We start from the raw sequence: 22,992 nt of genomic DNA on the forward strand, positions 1-22,992 counted from the left end.
CGGTAACCCGATCGCCCATTATAGTGCGACGGGCGCTGAGGTGCCGCGCAGTCTGACGCGCTTATCCTCTTTACCTACGGACATAGTCGAGCCGCATATAACTCTCTAAGCACTTACCGATTTGGTTGAGACGAGGATAATCCAGTGCGGCACACGGAGTGTAACAACAGACACAAAAATATCGCACACGGAGTATCCAACATGCACCGTCGCCGCGGCCGGGGGTGGGGAGGGGCGGCAACACGAAAATAGATAAGGAAAACACCTCTGAAAACGTGCACTACCGCGAGCGTCAGCGAACTACTAACGAAACCAGTGAATCGAGATTGCTGAGGATGCCACAACCACCCTCTACCTGTGGCTCAGGTGTAACTAGTTGTGGGGGATCCCGGTCGACCAATGGCGGCCGTCCGGGAAGCTTTTGACACGTGCTCGCGTCTCGACAATGCCTCCTTACTTACTTAAGTAAGTATTATGCGGTGCCCGCGTTGTTGTATTGTGTTTATCGAGTGGCCACTCTGCGCTCTCGAAAGCAAAAGTCACGGCGCGAGGAAGTTGGGGGGAGGGGGCCAGTTTACTAGCGCTATTGTTGCGCGAACAAGATCTTAAAGGTCTCTAGCCCTCCCTATTTAAAAGATAAGCTAGTTTTTCGGTGTGAAAGCCACAATATAAATATCGCTAACTGTGCCTCAACACAGAACTGCTCTTTACGAGCGGGGGTTTACCTATAATGTGGCAAAAACTTTTAATTAGCATAGACAGTTCTTTGCATTATCATCTTTAAAACTGTTTCGAAAGAACATTAAAGACGTGTTATCAGATAAACGAAGTGCTGATTGGCCTTTTCGTCTAACTTTTAATTACTCACAGAATTATTTCCATAATTGCTTGCTTTCTTTTTCTTTTGTTTATATTTTGTTTTTCTGTAGTACCCGTTCTCTTGTTATAAATTGTATTGTCAAAAAGGTGTATGATATATAAATATATTATGTATCTCAATTCACAATAAAGACTATTATTATTGATGACAATAGTTTTGTTTTGGCTGTGTTTTTGGACTTTCGAAGAGCTTTTGAGACTGTCAATGGGGATAGTTTAATAGATAAGTTTGAAGATATGGGCATAATTGTATAATATATTGCTTAAAACCTTTCTTGTCTGGAAGAACACAAAAAGTGAAGCATGAGTCAGCTGTGTCTATCTTGGTGAGGTACCACAAAAGACGGTTTAAGGGCCATTATTGCTTCTGCAATATATAAATGATATAACTCAATTTGTGAAAAGCAATGAAGTTACATTATTTGTCGGCAATACAATATGTGTCGTTAGTAAGAATATCCAACGAATGCAGCAAGATATCAATGTCACTTTGTGTCGATTATTCGTATGCCGGGCAATAATAATATTAGCATTAATGTCACGAAACCGAAATTCTGTCTGGATCTAGAAAGTGTTAATATCAATATAAATGGTGTTAAATTGCAGTATAATGCACATAAAATATTTGGGAGTTGTATTAGATCCACAATTAAACATTGATGCACATTGTGACTATATAATCAGAAAGTTTTCTGAAAATGTTGGTTTTATATATAGAGCGGGCAAAAACTTTTACAAAAAATTGTTATTTTACAACAACTTAGCGGCGACACATCTGAGGTATTGTTCAACTTTATTGTTTAGTATTCGCAACTATAGACTAACAGAATTTCAGAGAGTATAGCACAAAGCAATGCGCGCAATTCTGAAATGTAATAGTAATAGTAATAATAAAGGTTTGCTAAAAAATATGAAGGAGTGTGATAATTTAAATGCTTTTATAAAATTAATAAAACTGAATTTTTGAATATTTAAATTTTGTTGCTGGCAGATATATTTGTTTATTTCTTTATTTAAGTTCGAAAAATAATACGAAATTTGCAGTTGGAGATCAGGTCAAAATTGAATGTAGGATTTAATGTGTAGATTTAATATTATATACTTATTTATATACAAACCGTGCCAAAAAAGCATAGTATTTCATAAAAAGAAACTTTACACATTTTACGCTGATGTGTAATAGGTCCCAAGTGCCGAATCACAAAACTTGACTTAGGAATAAATAATGTATTCCACAATATTAATGAAAACAAACTTGTTTGCGGAAAAAAGTGTTTATTATGTTTATGTTTAGAAAGATAAAGTCAAAATGGGCCAAGTGCACACTTGAAGTAACTTAACAAGCTTTTCGTTACATTAATGTAAAAGACAATGTCATGCGCAATATCCTAAAGATAGCGGCACAATATCGTAAAATTTTATATGCAAGTTCCCGATGGTACATAGACCAGAAAATTAGCACATAGGCCCTTATAAATATTTCAGTCTTCATTTAGTTGACCATGCATCATCATGACACACTCCAACGCCACGCCTTTTATTTGATTGCGACAGTTGACTGATATCTTGAATATTTTTCTTTGTGTTATTTCTCACCTGGTACTTTTTTCCCTTTGCTCTATTGCTTCAGTGGTAGAATATTTTAATAATATAATGCAATATTACGGCCAGTCGAGAGCCCAAATATTACTCTTGCAGATACTTTTTCTGTGGGGTATATGTAAAAAATATAACCAATTTTGGGCTGCATCACAATATAGATGACATTAAAGAACCAATTAATAGTGAAATAAATAATATTAGTGATTTAAATCCCAACGGGATAATTAAAGTTACAGGTAATTTTGTATTCAGGAAAATGATTGATATTTTCAACATGTACCGCAATATTGTTATTCTTAACATTCGTAATCAATAAATTGTTAGAATTTTTTTATATACAACGATAATATTTGTATTTTTTTTGTCAACTGACAACTGTCACAATTAAACAAATGCCGTAGCGTTGGCGTGACGTCATGATTGTGCACGTCCAACTATGTGACTGCCTTAATGTAAAAAATAACTATAACATGTTATATATTTTTGAAATAAGCGTAGAGCATTTTTAAAAAATAATAGATAGGGTTTCCAACTTAAAAAATATAACATTAATATACTACGATTATTGTATGAACTTTTTTTTTCAAAAATGTTAATTAAAAAATTTCGAAATCTACTTAACTTTCCAACGAGAAATTCCAGTTTACAAAAAATAAATGAACTTCGATAACTTTGTGGTACGTCGTCGAGCCCTTATAACCACTTCCACTTCTTCCGGGTAAGCTTGATTTTAAGTTTGTGATGGTTGGCTGAGGAATGTTTTCCCACACTACAACACGCTCTAACTCGTGCAGACTAATTAACACAAGGGATGCGACGCCAAACCAATCTTTTTAAAGTACCCTACAGGTGCTCTATTGGATTGAAGTCTTTGTTAAGCTGTAGCTACTCCTAGTTTTGGATGTTGATTACAGTTAAGTAACCTAAAACGGTCCTTGCATGAAAATGAAAGTATCTCCTATAGACCACAGACGAATAAGAACCAACTCTTTTCGTAACTCAATACATATCTGGGCCGTACTCTATCACGGCCATCTGAAGACTTTAGGCTCTCTTGAGTTTCGTCTGGGAACAAAACTGCAGGGTGATATCACTAATCCAGTGTTTTTTCTTAATTTGGGATGTTTCTTTCGATGATTCTTCATTTATCCATTTTTTAGTGCTCTGCCAAGGTTCCTACCGCCGACGACCGAAGCTTCGTGGTTTTTTAAGAACCGTTTAAAAAGTTCTACATCAATATTTGGTCCAGGATGGTAGTTTGTTTCTTTAGTTTAGTTTTGGTTTTGACCTAAAGTAGTTTGTGGTAGGATGCATAGTCTGCCTGCGGATTGGCTTTGATGTTTTTGATTGAATTTTAATAGTCTCTCTCCTCTCTCATTCCGATTTTCTAATCCGTACTGCCAATGTTTGGGTTGAAGTCGCCCATAATAACCAACTGGTCTTCACTTGGTATCTTTGAGAATTCGCGATCCAAAATACTCTACATCTCCTACTTCTTGATCTGGTGATTCGGTTGTTGGCATATACACATAAATTATGTGAAGTCTAGTTGGGCTTGCGTTCAGTGAAATTCTGATTACTCGGCCACTAACAGGATTATACTCTATTACATACTTGGAGATGTTTCTTTGCATAACCATTGCTATGCCGCTCCAACCAGTTTTTTCCGTTCCAGCAACATAAAACGTGTATTTTATTCTGTTTAAGTTCTCTTTCCAAAATGAAACTATTTCCAGTCTGCAATAACCCTTGTACATTCCATGTAACCCTAGTTGAATTTAGGAATTGTTCCAGAATCTGATTTCGTATGTGCTACCTGGACATCCACTTGCCCGGTAATATGTCACACTAGATGGCCCGGACTCAGTCGGGTCGCATGGTGATACTAACAAGTCTCGTTTGCCTCAACTCATATTCATTGTATGCTCATGGAAGGATAAATGCTGTTCTCCAGTATTTGTTTGTAAAATGTTAAAATGTTTATTTTTTGTTTTTCCAAGCAATACCTATGGATTATACATACATTATGTCTTTTCTATTGAAATGAACTAAGGTAAAGGTGCTAAAGTATAGAAAGAAAATAAAAAAATGTTAGCAATAAAAATTCATTGTTCGCTAGCTTAAACAACCTTGTAGGCGTCCGTATTTAGAGTTTACTATATAAATATTTAATATTAGTGCGTGCCTCCAGACAAATGTATTCAGAAAACTATTATGGCTGATTAAATAATAAGAACACATGAAAAAATATGAAAAACCTCCAATTTAAATTCGTTTCGACAATGAATCGTCCATATATAACATGTCCACGTTGTATCTCATGTATGCGATAAACAACCATTTCAATTAGGCGTTCTTAATATTCGATTTAAACAATAATCAACGACATTTGCATAACGCGAATTCTAACACCTCCGATGTTCTTGGAAAAACGGGATTCACGAACAACAACACAATTAGAATTTAAATGGTGCAGCTAGACCAAGACGTTTAATGGCTTGCTCGTAATTGATGTAAATTATTTAAGCTAACCTCTAGAGTCATCACTTTACAAAATGAAATGCTCTTTATTACGTTTTGTTATTGATGCCACATGTTTTTTTCTCGACGAGCTCGAGGACTTTTGAAATTTTTAAATCGGCATCTAAAAACGTTAATCGTAGAACTTTGAAGAATAATTTTGACCTGCTGCTCAAATTTAGGTAAACCTAGGTAAACTATTATAAATCCGATGCGGATAAACAGGTTTGTCATTTTTGACAACGTACCAAGTTGAAAGATTTGTACGAAAATAATAATGATTAAGCCATTGAGGAAGTGACGCCGGAAAACTGGTGAAAAGCAACGCGTCATTAAAGAAGAGAAAATGAAGGAAAATCGGACCGCCGCCCAGTGTTTTACATATTTGCGACAAAAATCGAAAAACTTATGAAATTGGAACCAAAGATAAAAATAACCCATATGGTACAAAAATACAGTATATTATTCAAATAACGACAATTTTACTTATATCATATACGGGGTATGTGCAGTATATAGTCCAAAATATATACATGCCTAACTAGTTAAAGAAAAAAATCATAAGGATAATTTAAAACTGATAAATAAAATGTTACTACTTCGTAATATTATTATTATTACTAATTGGAACCACTTACAACCTTCTGTATTATTAAGTATTAATTTTTTTAAACTTTTTTTTCATTTCCCTATATTTTTATTAAATTAAGTAAATGATATCTAACCACAATGTGTTCCGGTCTAATTTTTGAAAAATACGCAATAATTAGTCCTATTCATCAGGTGATAACACTGATAAATCAATCTGTAAAACTGAAGAATCATCAGGGTAATCTTCAAGCACTCAATATTGCTTAATTTTGTTATTAATTTAACTGTTCTTTTTAGACGTAGTTTTTCGGTCGATCGAAACTTCAGGGTTCGAGTGATTCAAACAAAGCTTTTTATTTTTCTTTCAAGCCATCACCTCAGTATTGACTGCATCCTTTTTTTGTTGTCGATTTGTTTATTTTCGCATTTAATTTGCCACGATTTGATATGTAAAAGATATACAATGTAAAAAGACAATATTTTGTTTTCCAATATTGTGAAGTGTACAAACAAAAGCGAAGGTCTCTAGGAAAGGTTTTATTAAGAATTCCTTCCTAATTCACCTCTTTTGGAGACGTTTCACATATAAAGCACTTGGCAGTAACATTAGCTCCCGATAAAATATTTCCCGCACTGCCATCTGGCAAAAAATATTTCAAAATTTCTTTCTAAAAGAAATTTGATACGATTCTAAACTATTCATTTTTCTTCCAAATTCTAGCGGCCAACTTACACGAACATATCAAACACTTGTAACGGATTAAATGTTGTTTGCACATTTAAAGTCAGTCGCAGGTCCCTTTCCGTTGATGTATTGATCACCATCTTGATTCGGTTTCAAAATGTAGACGTGAGTGCAATCTATAGCAACAGGAAAGATACATTTTTCTTGCCACGCCTGCTGTGCAAATTTGAGTCACAAAAAGGTTATTTTAAACGTATTATTCACAACAGATGAAATAGTTTTTGAAACAGTCGTCGGATCGATTCCCAGTTCTTCTGCAACTCCCGAAAAAAGAACAAAATCACCTATCAGGATTTTTTCCCAAAAAATAGGTTGCCATTCAATTTATATTTCGTTCTTCAAATCGGAAAACAAATTTAATATGTCGCCCACAATCTTGTGTTACATACCTGGAGTAACTAGGGTACTCAAAAATCGGCCCCATAACAGTTTTTGTCTCTTTATTAAATATTATTAAAGTAATTGAGTTATTGCTAAAGTCTGTTCATAGATATAAGAAAGTGACTAACTGATACGAATTGAGGAAAGACCCGGGCAAGCTGTAAGAATGAAATATGACCGAACAGGTCCGTACTTTGCTTAGAATTTAATTATTTGGGGTTTTGTTAGGAAAGATACTAAACAATATTTATTTATGTATGTATTTATGTTTAAATCTAAAATAAAATTACAAATTATTTTTATTACCTACTTAAATTACTTAAAATTATTCACATAATATATCAGTATCACTATCACTATCATCGCCTGTTCTAATTATTATTTGTTATATATTATTTGCAATATGGATATACGATTGTTCTGCTTTTTCTATATGTTTAACAGAATTTGCCCAACTTTGTTGAGGGATGTTAAAAACTTCGGTTTCTATAAGTTTGAGGACATTGGAGTTAACACGGGAAAAAACATTATTACGACGAATGGCAGATTTCAGTTGGTGCCAAACATGATCAATGGGATTAAATATACAGTGATAAAGTGGAAGCCTTAAAACTGTATGCCCTGGATTTTTTGCATAATTATCACAGACGTATCCCTTTTGTAGGTTCAAGCTTTGTAGAACCTCAATTAATTGCTTTTTGGTATAATCTTCGTGAAAATAAATGTCGTTATTATACATGTAGTTTTGGATTGTTGCTTTTGTATCACATGAGGAAGGGGTTTTAGTCAACTGTCTACTGTGATCACTTGCATTGTCCACTCGCACATATTTTGGAAAATTCGCACACAATTCAACACACGCTGTATTACACACGAAAGAAGAATGATTACTAATAAACTTAAACTAAGTAGTATACCAAACCAAAGAATATTAAACACAGGTGTATAAAATTATTTTCTATTACGGACCACAATTTTACATGAATTTAAATTCCGAAACTTTAGGTAATAATCTTGTTATGTGTTAATGACCACCCTTGGATAATCCCGTTCAAAAGCGATTGGCCCCTTTCTTATATCTATGAACAGACCATACCCAAAGAATTTCTCCGGTAAATAATCTTTCTCCTGAAGCGTTACTCGCTGGAATTGTGAGAAATGTGTGAAGGGCTGTGTAACTATTAGGAACCGTTATTTTTTAATCATTGGACTAAATGTAGTTAAATAAATCAGGTGTCAAAGTAGTATTGATTTTCTCTGTAACTGTATTTAAAATTGATTTAGAAGTAAGGTATTCCTCTCCTATTGTTGTTTTAGTTGTGGTTCCTGTTGTAATTCCGAGTTATGAAGTTCAGTGAGAAAGATTAAAAAGCTAAAACGTTTATCAACAAAACTGTACTTTTCTAACCTCTAATATAATGGTCAAAGACGTATTTGCTTTGAAATTATTCGACCCATAAAATTTTGTATCAGAAGAACCTTCATTTTGTTGAAATTCACTAAACTCTGACGCATTTTTACTCCTTTCCTAATAATAATCAAATTTTTCTCTTTACTAGGATATGCAATCAATAATACTTTTATATGTTATTGCTACTTGGTGTCGATCCATGTTAACAGAATGTCATTTCAAACAAGCTGAAAAAGGCTACATCTACTGTATATAGCTGTTGAACAAATGTTGACTTTCGGTCATTATCATTTGACACAATATCCTTCAAAACTCTTTTAACGAATAATATCTTAATGATATCGTTTTTCTTTTACTTTTATCAAATGACCGCAGAATGTCATTCCAGATAAACGTTAAAACGGCTTTCTCTACTGTATATAGTGTTTTATGTGAGCTTTGAGGTTTTAATTCAACCGTTGAATTTTGCGCATTATCATTTGACATTGACATTTGACATCAACCTCTTTTTAAAACATGATATCCTAATAATAACACTTTACTTTTATCAAATAACGATAGAGCGTCATTTCATTCCAGAAAAACGCTAAAAAGGCCACCTCTATTGTAAATAGTTTTTTGTGAGGTTATGGAATTTCTCTAGAAATAATTTTTAAAATAAAATGAAATTTATATTGATTTCTTTATATTCTCGCCGTCGCGTCGTTCTGGGAAACAAATGAAGTCGAAATCGCTAAGTATCGTATTCGGATATTGCCTGAAGAGAGTTATAGGTAAATTGGACATCACAAACGTATAATAATTTGTTATGAAATACATATAATTATTAAATAATGATAGATAACACTCTACAATTGCAAGATGTTATTTAAAATATCTGTTGACTAGTCAACTAAGACGTGGTCAATCCACCAACTCAACATTAGTTTTTTGTATAAGTTTTCAGGTTTTAATTATAAACTGTTGAATTATCGTTTAGCATGATATCCTTTAAAACTCTTTTAAAATGATATCCTATTAATAACGCTTTACTTGCCAACGAGTGTCTTGATAAACTCCTTGGTACTAAATAATATTTTTTCTGTAAAATGATGATTCTTTAATTCTTCAAATTACATACTATGAAACTTAGGGGATAAAATAATTTTAAACAAAAAAATATAATATACTGTCAGAAGAAATGCAATAAAAAATGTCGTCACAGTGTGCAGTATACTTGAAAATTGGTCAACTTCTTTCAATTATTTCATGTGGAAAAAATATCTATGTATACATTTCTAAAAAGCAGTCCCTTCGACTCTGGCGATATAAATATTTGTGCTGAACTTTACCATAAAAAAAATTAACTCGCTCTTGTCCCATCTTATCGAGTTGTTATTTGATATTTAAAATTTTTAATATTGATTGGCTTTGATCTAAGTGGGACCTAGGCATACAGTTTAAGAGACAAGCAACTGAAAAAATTAAATAGCTATATAAAATTTCTATTTTAATGCTTTTGGGTAGTTGCCCTTTTTTCCCTAATGGAAATGCCAAGGTAATGAGAAAAACCTTTAACTAAATACTTACTGAGGAAATATTTTTACAATGTTATTCATAAAATATATAGCATATGCTTCAATCTTTGCTTACTTATATTCATTGCGTCCTTTGATAGTGTTTTAGTGCGTCTAGTTTTAATTTATTATATTGCTTACAGAATTTGCCCCTTGGACTTCTAAATGTTAATAATTTTTATAATTACTATATTATATTTATACATGATTATTTAATAATAATGTGTGATCTATTTTTTACATGTTTTATATTTTTGAAGTGTTCGTTCGTCAATTCCGGTAAGTAATCCGTTTACATAATTTTTGTAATCGGAACGCAGTTTGCGAACTTTAGGACTTTGTACCCTTCCTTCAACCAAGAACATAACTAGTCTAAACAATCGAGTTATTGATGGCGGGTACACACCTGGCACCGCTGGACGCTACAAACTGCCACGCACCGTTTAATTGTTATTTCTCGAGCTCTGGGATGCGGCGCGATGGCGGACTTATTTATACGCATTCCTGAGACTTCGAATAAAACATTAATATTAACGCGTTTCGCGGAGGCTCCTGTAACCGGTGTTACTTAAATGCCACGCAGCGTACACCTGTTGGTTATTGCATCGACCTGATCCGACCGGCACCGTACTGCGACTTCAAAAATCTCATTTCGTATACGCACGCTACCAAACGACGAGCCGTGCCGTACCGCAATATATGCTAACGAAAATGATAGCTCTGAAATTGACACTAATTTCCTATCAAACGAGAAAAATTGGGGTTTAATTTAATATGTACATGAGATGAGTGAAGGAAAGCGTAAAGTTCATTGGCGTCAAAAGTTATGAGAAAATTAAGCTGATATTGATATTGCATTAATAATAATAATAATAATAATAATAATAATAATAATAATAATAATATAACAAACGACTTTTATTTCAGATAATAGAATAACAAACATACAATGCGGAGATCAATTAGTTGCACCGTCGACTGGCGCAGTCTAGCTTAGAATTAGTCACTCTACTGAACCGGTGCGTGGTACCATAGTACCCAACAAAATTAAGAAAGAAATTGATGATGACTCACTCTTTATCCCAACTACGAATTTTTAAAGCATGGTTATAAAAAATGCATGAGAAAAACTGAAAAATAAAAACAGAAAAAATCTCTGCAGCAAATTCTGTAGATCCAGTAATCTTTCCTTACATTTAATTTTAAACATATTACAATTAAAATTGACCAGGTTGTTAGGTATTGAATTATAATATTTTACGGCGTAATACGAAAAACTCCTCCGAAACATGGCACTCCGATGATGAGACATTGTAAAAAATTCCCTAGCCCTAACATTCCTGTTATGTATTTCGCGCCTAAACACTGTTCGTACCTGGATGGAGGATGGAGTATCGGGTTTATTCATAGTTGAACTGAGGAGGCTTTTACTTCATGAAAATCCATTTATCAAAATAAATAAGAACTAAAAGTTCAGATTTTCACGAAATTATATATTTTTACATGACAATTGTTTCCAACACCGTGTCTTTATCAAATGTGACATGACAGTGCTACCTAATCTGTTTATAAAAATTAGAAATTTGATCATATTTTCTTAAGCCATACACAAAGCGCATACATTGGATTTCAATTTTTTGTATATTATACTCACTTTCGTTATTTACACATAAACCATATAGAAAATTACAATAATTAAAATTTTATGAGACAAGAGACTCGCACAACCGTTTCCTTAATTTTTGAACTAGATTTTGTCTATTACTCTATAATATTCATTCTATAATATCATAGCGCGCTATACAAATACCCAAATTCTTAGCATTATTAAGTTAAGCAATGTGCCATATTTTAAAATTGTTACACAAAAGTAATAATGAAGATTTTGTAAGCTTTAACATAAGACGATGAAGATGTAAAAGAAATATGCAACGCAATTTCAATTAAATGCTACAGGGTTTCCAATATAACAGAGTATATTTAGATCATATACATTTTTTTGGAAAGATCTCACAAAAACCTACAACGATTTATTTTAACTTTTCCAATATTTACCCTTTGTTGGCCTGACAAGCCGGAGTACCCTAATAGACGCATACCAACCAGAGTTTAATGGAATGGTTTGATGCTAGTGGTAATATTGAATAAGAAAAACTGAAAGTGGTAAACCGGAATGCTATCAATGAGTAAAAAGGATTGGAAATCTTACTTTGAGTTCAAGACAATCCCCAAGCTGACTTATGTCATCCATCCCCATCTATAAGCTAATAGCACCAGTAGAAAACATAAATATCATCCCTTCCACATGGAACTGCACCAAGAATTTCTAGACCGTGATTTGAGCACCGTTATAAATAAAGCAATAGAAGCCGATCTAAATTTTTTCCCGATGAAGCCATTATTATTCAACAGTTAATTCACTTGAATAAATATTTTTTTGAGAACACTGAACGGAACTAGAGATTTAACCTTTTTAAAGAAGTTGATAATATTAAGATCCAACAAATGTGGTTTTAGGAAGATGGAGCTCCTCCGTATTATCATCGAGAAGTTCCAGAGTTTTTAAATAATCAATACACACAGAAATGGATTAGTAGAGGTAAATTCATTGTTTGGCCTCCTTAACCATGTGACCTAACACCACTAGATTTATTTGTGTGGAGATATCTAAACTAATATTATAGCAATAATCTTGGACACAAAGAAAAGTAAATATTGTAAAAGTCAAAATAAAACTGGAGATATTAAAAACATAACATGCTCAATAAAAATTGTAGATTTTTGTGTGATATTTCAGAAAAAATGACAATATAAGAAAATCGAGATTTGTCAATTTAAAATTATCCAAATATATTCCTTTATTTTGACCACCCTGTAGAATTTAATCCAAATTCCGTTGCATATATTTTACGTCATCTTCGAATAACACTAACATCAAATATGAGTAATCCACCTTCAAAAGTAATGGGGCTATCGTAATTTTTATGCAAGTGTTAGAAAAATTAAAGTTTGGGAAAAACTATTAGATTTAGGTATGTATTATAATTAATAAAAAAGAGCTTCCAAACGAATTCAGAACATAAATTAAAAATAGTGTGTTCCATTTTAAAAATATATATTTTATTTGTCACGATTTTTTGAGGCATCCTGTACACTTTAATTTAGAAGTGTGTCCCCTAACAGTCTGTATAACTTTTATCTATCGTTGGCTCACCCTGTACAGTTTGTTTCCTTTTGACGTTGAACAACTTATAGGTTAATTCCATATTTTGGTATTTAAGACCTACACACCTCCAGTCGTTCCAAAATGAATGTCACAATACACATACACTAAAAAGACCAGTTTTGGTTAGTTTTGGTTAGTTGTGTGTCAGCGGCGATACTCCAGGTAGTTTACTAGAATAATAAATATAATAATATTTATACTTGATTATAGAGATAGGGGAGATAATTGAGATATTAATAATTCTAAGACCATCTGGACTATCCTTTGGTACAGATGTATATCTCGAGAACGAAAACATCTCCTATATAATGGCGTCTTCTTAAGTATAACTTAGGGATGCGAAACCTTACATATCAACAAATCACTAGAACGTAGGCTATTAGCACTAGAGATTACTGAAGAAGATGGTCTGTGAAATTAAGTCTGGATAGAATTAAAAACGAGGATATAAGAGAAATAATGAAAGTAAAGTCATAATCATAAACTATAATTGAAGAAAATACAGAAACGACAACCAAAATGGCATGGACACCCCGAAAGAATGGACGAAGAACGTATTCCTAAACAAATATTGAGATGGATCCTAATAGAAAGAAAAGAAGAGGAATAGAAAGAGCAATGTCTCAACCTAACTTACGGTCCTAGGGGACTGGGAAACTGGTAACTTGGAATCGGATGGCAGAAAACGGTGTACAGTGTTTATTATTATTTGTTTTAGTAAAAAATGTTAACCACAAAAGTAATAGATGAGACTAAAAGAAACAATTTTATAAAGTCATTTAACCTATACCTGTCTTGAAGTTAGTTCGAACTGTTTATACAGAGTGAGTGAGAATGAAAAATATTAATCACGTTTATTATTTGTTTTAGTAAAAAATGTTAAATACAAAAGTTGTAGATGAGACTAAAAGAAACAATTTTATAAGGTCATTTATCCTATACCAGTCTGGACTTTGGTTCGAATCGTTTATACAGAGCGAGTGAGAATGAAAAATATTAATTTATTTAAAAATCTGGGAATAAATAATCAGAAATTTAATTTTGAAATGAACAGTGCTAAGTACCAGAAAACTTCTTAAATTCACAATTACATTTCTGTCAGTAAGGAAAGTGAATTTGGAGAATCTAAATGAAACCCAGAAAATTCAAATTTTAATTTTTATTGAATATGGAGCCAAGACGAGAACTTAAAAAGGAGTTTGTAATTCGTTTAACTCAAAATATCCAAAAAGACCCGTTACGAGAACAGTGAGTAAAATTAAACTGGACATGTAAAAGAATTAATTTTATTAGATGTTGAAAATTCTAACCATTTACTTTCTAAAACTATGTTAATCGCTTTAAAAACCCTTACAAAATATTACCCGGAGAATAACAACACAAGACTAAATATTTTATTACAAGTTTTGTTTAAATGATACGGTAAATAAACAAAATTTTAGGTATTAGAGTACAAGAACAAGTAACAAGAACCCAGAGTCGTATTTTTTTCTAAATGATGTAATTTATATATTAGCTAAAATTTTGTTAATAAATGACACGCTCCGTATATTTTTTCAAAAATTTGCTTAAGCTTTTGTATTTCCAATGTATAAATGTGAAATATTTTAAAGAAACATGTAGGTATATTCTAATAATCTGACCTGTTATAATTATAATAATAATAATAATTTAACACCAAGATAAAAATGCGCCAGGGCAAGTACTGGACCATACTTAACCTTAATGGCGACTGGTATTTATCTTAAATCCTCCCTTAACTATTTCGTTGTTAATGTTGACGGGGAACTAGAACAACTGTCGATATAACTTAACATTGAAAATTCTCCCTTGTTTTTGTGTTGGTTATTTTAATATAGGTTTATGAGTTTCCACAATAGTGAAACTGTTCGATTTTTTGGGCTTTAAAATTCAACAAATTGTCAGGAGTCTCTCAGCAACCCTATTTGATTTTATATTGGATATATTGGATAATGAAAAAGTATTAGAGGCGGGAACAATTGGTGTACCTAATATTAGTGATAACGCTCTAGTTTACTGTTCCGAAAAGATTCGCTGCAAAATTTAGAACCACCCGAAACTAAGAGTAATCGAAGATCAATTCCGGGATATTGAGAGTGCGGACGAAAAAGTTGAATTTATTTCAACTAATCTAATATTTTAAGTATTCATGCTCCTTTGCAGACTTATAGAATAACAAAAAAACATGCACGGTGGTTAAGTAGCAACTTATGATGAAAGACAGGACTAAACTGCTTACTAAATATAAACGTACTAAAATTGTAGCTGATTTTGACAAGTATAAAAGATTTAAATATATGGTAACCCCTGCAGACGGGGAAAAAAAACATACTACTCTAACAGATTAAAATTATATCAATTAAATTAGACCAAAAAATGTTCAGATCTTCACAGGTATTTACTCTAAGAGAATTAGATCTGTTAAATACTAACAAGTATGATATTTCACCTCAACTCAGTAATGTGGATATTATTATTGATTACCTTAGTAACTCGTACCAGATTGTGAAACTCAAGAGTGATGAAAATAATGTAATAGCAAATATTATGGAAAATCGTTTCAACTTGAAATTAAGATAATTGAAATGATTGATTAAACCAAAGCTACCAGAATGGACGGTATTAATATTCCGACAAGTCCTAGCAAATTAATTAATTCATTTTCCTGTATACTTCTTTATATATGTATAATAGGTTTAGTGTAGGAAGAACCAACATTTCTGCAATGCTGAACTGAAATACGCCTGTATGTTTAAATTTCTTATAAAACGTATTTTTTTTTAACTTAATTCAATAAAGACCTTTATTATTGTTTTAACCACAACTTGCGTCGGTATATTTCATGCAAAACGGGACTAGGCATAATCAACGTTTTATTCGCCGATCAGAACTCTTCTGACTGTGCTGCAAGACCTCTGTTTGTTTTCGAGACCGATAGTTCAGCTTCCTTCAGAAATTTGAGGAGCTGCTTGTTAATTAGGTCATTCACGGAGATAACTATTGGTATACTTTTGACAGAGTTTAGCCCGTACATGTCTTTTATTTCCAAAGTCAATTCTTATCTCACATATCATTTCTCTCTTTTTTGATGTTATCATCGTGTGGTATAATGATGTCAAAGATATTCGCTTATTTCTTCTCTCTGTTCAATTTAACTATGTCGGGCCTGCTGTGGCATCCGTTACCATTTCCCTGTCCCAATAGATTTGCTTGAAGGAATCCCTTTGTTTCAGGTCTCAAACTGCTCTCGGTAAGATATAGAGTGGGCAATCCCTCGTCAACCTCACTATTAGTTATGCTTAGTGGACAGTAAGTCTTGTCAACTGCCACTATCTCTCTGTGCAGATTCGACGTGGAGTTAGTGAAGTATACAATTTCCTTATTTGGACCACAGGCTTCATTTCCTTGTTCCCTACGCCTCCTCCACTCTTATTCCTAGGCAAATATAGCGTGCTGTTTGACGATGACAGGTGATGAGCGCGGTGTTTGGCCATTCTGGTCCTTATTTTTCGACCTACATCTCCAGATTAACTAGACCCAATTTCTCGTTTTTTATGTCAGCAGTTATGGAGAGTGATGTTAGGGAAGCGATTTTAAACTAAACAAATCTCATTGTCTTGAGTATTATGGTCTAAATGCCAATATTATTTCACTTCTTCACTTCTGAAACCTATTACATTACTAACAAACAATAGCATTGAAGAGGGATGTTTTCCGGATGAATTAAAAGTGACAAAATTCTTCCACTCCATAAAAGGCATACAAATATCTTAGATAATTTCAGACCCATAGCGATAGTTCATATTATTGGAAAAAATTTTGAGTCGATAATAAAAGATAAACTTATAGCTCACTTTGATGGAAGGAAATTATTAACAGATTCCCAATTTGGTCTTCAGTCCACCATCCGTGCCTTATACACAATGATCGGGCATATGGTTGATGGGTTTGAGGAGGGCTTGTCGACTTCGGTAACAATGTGCCACCTCAGCAAGGCATTCGACTGCGTGGATATTAATATACTTCTTTCTAAACTTGAATACTATGGAATTCGTGAAAATACCCCAGCCCTTTTAAAATCTTATTTGACCGGAAGAAAGCAATATGTTGTCTAGAATGATCGGGAATCTACTTTGTTAGACCTTACTAATAGAGTGCCTCAGGGTTCCATCCTTGGTTCACTTTTGATTATGATATACATAAATGACGTATTATTTGCAATAAATGCTGCTTGCAGTATACTCTATGCAGATGATACATCAATGATTGCATCGGAGAAAGATCTAACTAATTTAAATAAAAAGGCTGTCACTACACTCTCCCTGATCTGAACCCGTCAAACTCCTTGGTGTTTACCTAGATACGTTCATATAGACTACCTATGCGGTAAATGGTCTTCTCAGGGTTTTGTCTTGAGACAACTACGAGGTTATATCTCGCAAAGCACTCTCCGGATAGTTTATTTCGCATTGTTTCACAGTGTCTTATCATATGGGCTACTATTGTGGAGGAACGCGACGAAGGCCGAGAGAGCCTTTAGATTGCAGAAGTCTGCGGTTCGGATTCTGGGGGATGTTCCGCCGTCCAGGCAAAAAATTGAAAAAAAATTGTCCGTTTTTCCGACTCCATCACAGCTACATGACTCGAACAGCTGACGCTATCATAACATTAAAATCGAGGTTGTGTACTACACAAAAAAATAAACGTAATCTGAATTTGCATAATACTTTTGCAAACATTCTTTTTCAGTTCAAAAATATTGAGGTTAAACGACTTTTCATTAAAAATTTTAAACAACTATCAAAAAGTTTTTTGAAAAGTATTGTTTTCATTCTATAAACGAATTTCTTACACATCGGGCACAGTAGATCTAGCTTATTTTTTAAATTAATTATTCTAAGAGTGTACTTATATATACAAAATTTTACTTTCTGGTTACACTTGTTTAACTGTTTGCATGCTATATGTTTATCTTGTTTGTACTCTAACTGACTTCAAAAATACGTTTTTTTATTTATAAGTGGCCAATAAACGATTATTTATTTATTTATTTCATTTATTATTATTATTATTATTATTATTATTGTAGTATTGTATGTTTATCGTTAGTCTATGGTTCTGGCAAATTAAATAAGACTATATTTTCACTTATTTGCACAGCACACAACAATAACTTATTTTACACTTGGCATGGACAACAACAATTCGTCTACCCGTCTTTCGCCTTGCAATTCGTTTGCTCGTCTTTCGTCGTACAATTCGTCTACTCGTCTTTCGTCTTACAATTCGTCTACTCGTCTTTCGTCTTACAATTCGTCTACTCGTATTTTGTCTTATTAAAGAAAAAGAGTAATCGGCATGGCTTTCCGCGTTACCCACGTCTCTTAAGTCTTTAAAGAAAAAGAGCAAGCGGCACGGCTTTCCGCGTTACCCACGTCTTTTACGTCATTTTAGTTTGATCGTCTAATACATAGTACCCCTGGTCAAGTGTCGTGCCCTGCTTTTAAACCTTTCGTCGGTACGCATCAAAAATAGACCCGAACTCTCAGGAAGTTTTAGGTGTTCAGTACAATGTCGAAGTTCGACCGAGTGTACTGATTCTCAAGTTAGAAAAGAAATCTCCATTTGTTCTCTTCCCAAAACACAGCAATTCAGTTATGGAGGAGTGAGATAAACTAATAAATAAACTACACCAATATATCTTTTGTGTACCTAAGCATTAAAAAAAGCTACTTGAAGTAGTACATTGAAGATGAATAATGATGAAGAATAATAGACCCTTGGGACACCACAGGAAGTACGTTACTGGACAGGAAAAGCCCCTTTCAATATTATGACCTTCCAAAAAATTAGATTTAAAGCAAAGTAAGTTTTTTAAAAATTTTTTTTTAAATAATATAATATAAGTTTAAAAGTTGACTCTCAAATGGAATTTGTAGGTAACTTCTTAAAAGGGGATAAAATTTTCCATAGGTGCCCAAATCTGTTATTATTTTCTTCTAATATGAATCATTAATCTATATTTAATTTAAATATTGGAATATATCCAGTGAAAACGATGGTCCAAATTTTTTTTTGACAGCAACTCTGTGGACACCTGCTCCTCCCGAAAACATGCGGTTTTCGAGATAGTGAACTTAATCCCATTTGACCTCCTTGAGACCTCAAAAAAATTCTAGATTTTTCCTTAACCCCGGTCGCTTCGGTAGTAGGCATCTCGTCAAAACTCCCAGTTACAATCTTAACCTCAATTTTAAGTGAAATTTCAAAATAAAAGTCAAATAGGCCTCTCTCGTATGCCAATTTGCAGCAGGGGTATATTGGCACTTTTACGCTAGTATTGTTATAAAATTATATTATGCTAATATGTTGCGCAAATGTTATAATTTGTTGTACTAGGAATATTTGAAGCCATGTTTATTGAAGGTTCTTTTTTACGAAATTATTAATAGTTGTAGTGAAATCGGAAACATCAAAAAAATAGTCTCCATCTGTCTAAAAGTTCGCCTTAACTCGCATTTTGAGCAAGACCTGTTGTTACGCTAGAGATAGAGTCCAAAGTTAAAGTTTTATTGGCTATTTTTCTTGGAAGTTTTCCCTATGGAGACTTTTCTATCGGTTCTTATTAAATGTGGCATAAAAACATTAACGGACGTTTTTAATTTGCTTTCGCTAGCCGCCGGGGATATTTCTATACTGACGCGTAAATGCCCGTCCCCAGTTTTATGTGCAAATTTCTCACGAGGTTGCTGAGACGTGTAATTTTTACATTAAGTAAAAAAATGGTTATTAATATTCTCGTTAAAGACTCGCAGACAAAGTTGATGCCGAAAGTTACACTAAAATGAGCAAAAGGAGAAATAACCGAAGTGTGCGAGCACTCGGATAGGTCTGCTGATCTAAGATAATATAAACAGGGTGGCAGATTAAAGGAGAACGCTCCATATTTCAACCAATTGAGTTACGACTTGCGTATGCATTCCCTATCCCCCGCTGGGATAGTTGAAAATTTTTTGAAAAAATTTCGCAACTTGCCTCGGAACCAAGACTGGATTAGACGACGACGAAAATTGCAAAGAAAAAGGATATTACGATTCGGTACATGGAACATACAAGGTCTAAGAACTAAATACACAGAAGTTTTCCAAGAACTACAAAGGAAATGAATGGATGTCTGTACCTTAACAGAAACAAAGAAAAAGGGCAAAGGAAACGAAATAGTAGGAGATTATATTCACTTCTACAGTGGAATGGAAAAACATGGTAGAGCTAAAAGAGGAGCATCTATCGTAGTACACTAGAAACTTAAGAAAATATCAAGGAATGGGAAGAAATAGATGAACAAATACTAAAGTTAGAATTACAAATAAATAGACATTACATTATCATCCTCGCAGTATATGCCCCTTGTAAAGACGCTGGCAGGCAAAATAAAGATGAATTTTATGGAAAACTTAACGATACATTAATGAACATCAAGGAAGATAATGAAATAGTTATTATGGGAGATCTAAATGCACTTACAGGCAGCACGAAGAACGATAGAACAGTTGGTAGATATGGTGAACAAGTAACTAATTCCATTGGACAACGCTTAATTGACCTTTGCCAGGGAATTCGTTGAAGATTATGAATGGCTTCTTTCCTCATAAAAACATCCACAGGTTCACATGGACACAACCTACTAGAGGGCTTTCCTCAACAATTGATTACATAATTATAAAACAAACATCTAGAATAAATAACCTAGACGTAAGGGTATATCGGGGTTTGGAATGCGGCTCAGATCATCACTTAGTAGTAACAAGACTAGTAATTAATTACAGAAGGAAAACCAACATATAAAGAGAAGATGAAGGAAAAAATAATAACACACAAGTCAAACGAAGATATAACTTAGACAGTTTTCGAGATGAATCTACACAATTTTTATACAAACTAAGGTTAGCGAACAAACTACAACGAGTAAGAAGGGAACAGACTGCGAGAGAACTATACAACGACAAAAAAAGATATATACACGAGGCCTCAAAGGGAAAAAGCAGAACAACCCAGAATGGTGGACAAAACAAGTGGAGGATGTAATTAAACAGAAGAAAAAGGCATATCACCTAAATACTAAATACTAAATACTAAAACGGATGAAGATAGAGAAATATATGCAGAACTAAATAAAGAAGCAAAAAGACTAGTCGAAAGAAGTAAAAATGAACGCTGGGAAAAGACATGCGAAGAAGTAGGTAGATTCATGAGCGGCACAAGAGTATCGGAAGTATGGAAAATAATAAAGAATCTAAGAAAAAGTACAAAGCAAACTAGTAAATTAAACCTAATTGGGGTAGAAACATGGCGAAAGTATTATAAAACGCTACTAACTGAAAATAGGCCAGAATTCCAAATGGACAATATAGACATAAACATAGACGATCATGTACATAAACTCACAATAACTGAAATTAAAACAGCCCTAAAGGAATCGAAAAATAAAAAAGCCGCTGGACCCGGATACATACCCATAGAGCTAATAAACAATGCACTAGATATATTACTAGAACTATTAGAACTATTCAATAAATGTATACACGGAGATCAAATACCCTACGACTGAAATATAGATAATATATTTGTCTTGCGACAAGTAATGGAAAAACGTAGAGCCCACAACTTAACCACCCATTTAGTATTTATAGATCTTGAAGAAGCAATCGACACGGTACCCTTGAAGAAAATGTTTGAAGTATTAATGACAACCGGACTCAACAATGTATATGTGAGAGCCATCTGGAACCTACATAAAGATGCGACGGGTGTAATCAAGATGGGAGGACCTCGATCGAACCGTTTTTCAGTGAACAAAGGATTAAAACAAGGCTGTAGCATGTCCCCTACTCTATTCAAACTATATTCAAAATATATTCAGGGGGAAGATTTAGATGACAAATATTTGACGAGCCTCTTTTTTGCAGACGATCAAGTGATTATAGCTTGTGATGAAGACGACGCAGACTACATGCTGAGAAAACTGACAGAACACTATGAGAATTGGGGATTGAATATGAATATGCAGAAGAATGAATATATGAATATATTAGAAAAATAAAAAGAGCTACAAGTTATAAGTACTTGGGAAGCGTCATAACGGAAGAAGGTAATTCAAAAACAGACATTCAAAACAGAGCTCAGCAGGGAAGAAGAGCAACTCAAGCGCTTAATTATTTGTTGTGGTCCAACGATATTAAAACATGTATGAAAATTAGAATATATGAAGCAGTTGTGGAACCCATCTTAACGTCCGGCGCAGAATGCTGGCAAATGACGAAGAACGACAAGAAAGTTATCGACACAGTAGAAATGGATTTCTTAAGAAGAGCATGCCAAGTGTCGAGAGTAGAACACGACAGGAATGAAGAAATATGAAGAACAGGGAGAATAAATACCAGCACTGACCGAATAGAAACTAGACAACTAGCACGTACAGAGAATGAAAGACGAGAGATGACCAAAAAGAGCACTAAAATATAAACGCAAAAACAGAAGGAAAAAAGGAAGACCTATGACCTCATGGAACGATGGCATAAGAAATATAATGAAGGACAGAGCAATTAAAGAAGATGAGTGGAGGAATAAAGATAAATGGCGGCCGAAATGTGGGATGCGGCAGAAGCTGTAGGAACCCCACTGTATATATTATATCTTGGTGACTGTAAAGTAGGTCGTTACCAAAAAACAAGATGTTTGTTTATAATTGACAGTGATAGTTACCAGTTACAGATTTAGCAAAACTTGCGTTCTTTTTATTATAAAATGAAAGAGAAAAAAGATTAACTTTGGAAAAGTTTATTAAAGCAAATAAAAGGGATGACGTGGCTCAAAGGGAACCATGTGTTATTAACCATCGAATGCAAGTTCCATCCAAAAAAACCTTCAGCGAATCTATGAAAAATCTCAACAAGCATCCAGCCTATAGCGATTTACTGAAAGTTAAAGAAAATCCCAATAGTTCCACAAAAAATATCGGAAGCCTGAAAAAAGAGTTTGTTAATCAAAGAAATACATCGCA

General features: G+C 33.6%; 1 protein-coding gene across 3 annotated transcripts in view; it reads right to left on the reverse strand.

Annotated features, from left to right (window-relative positions):
* LOC132704429 (protein decapentaplegic-like) overlaps positions 1–22,992 on the reverse strand; it is a 106,805-nt gene that overhangs the window by 41,306 nt on the left and 42,507 nt on the right. The window contains exon 1 of one of the 3 annotated variants that reach the window (XM_060674424.1): positions 118–1,030. The exons of the other annotated variants lie outside the window; for them this stretch is intronic. The gene's annotated coding sequence lies outside the window, so the exon portion shown is untranslated. Of the gene's footprint in view, positions 1–117; positions 1,031–22,992 lie in introns of those variants that run through there. 3 annotated transcript variants of the gene reach the window in all.

The sequence above is a fragment of the Cylas formicarius genome, unplaced genomic scaffold, assembly GCF_029955315.1.
Source record: "Cylas formicarius isolate icCylForm1 unplaced genomic scaffold, icCylForm1.1 PGA_scaffold_7__23_contigs__length_41026272, whole genome shotgun sequence".
NCBI lineage: Eukaryota > Metazoa > Arthropoda > Insecta > Coleoptera > Brentidae > Cylas > Cylas formicarius.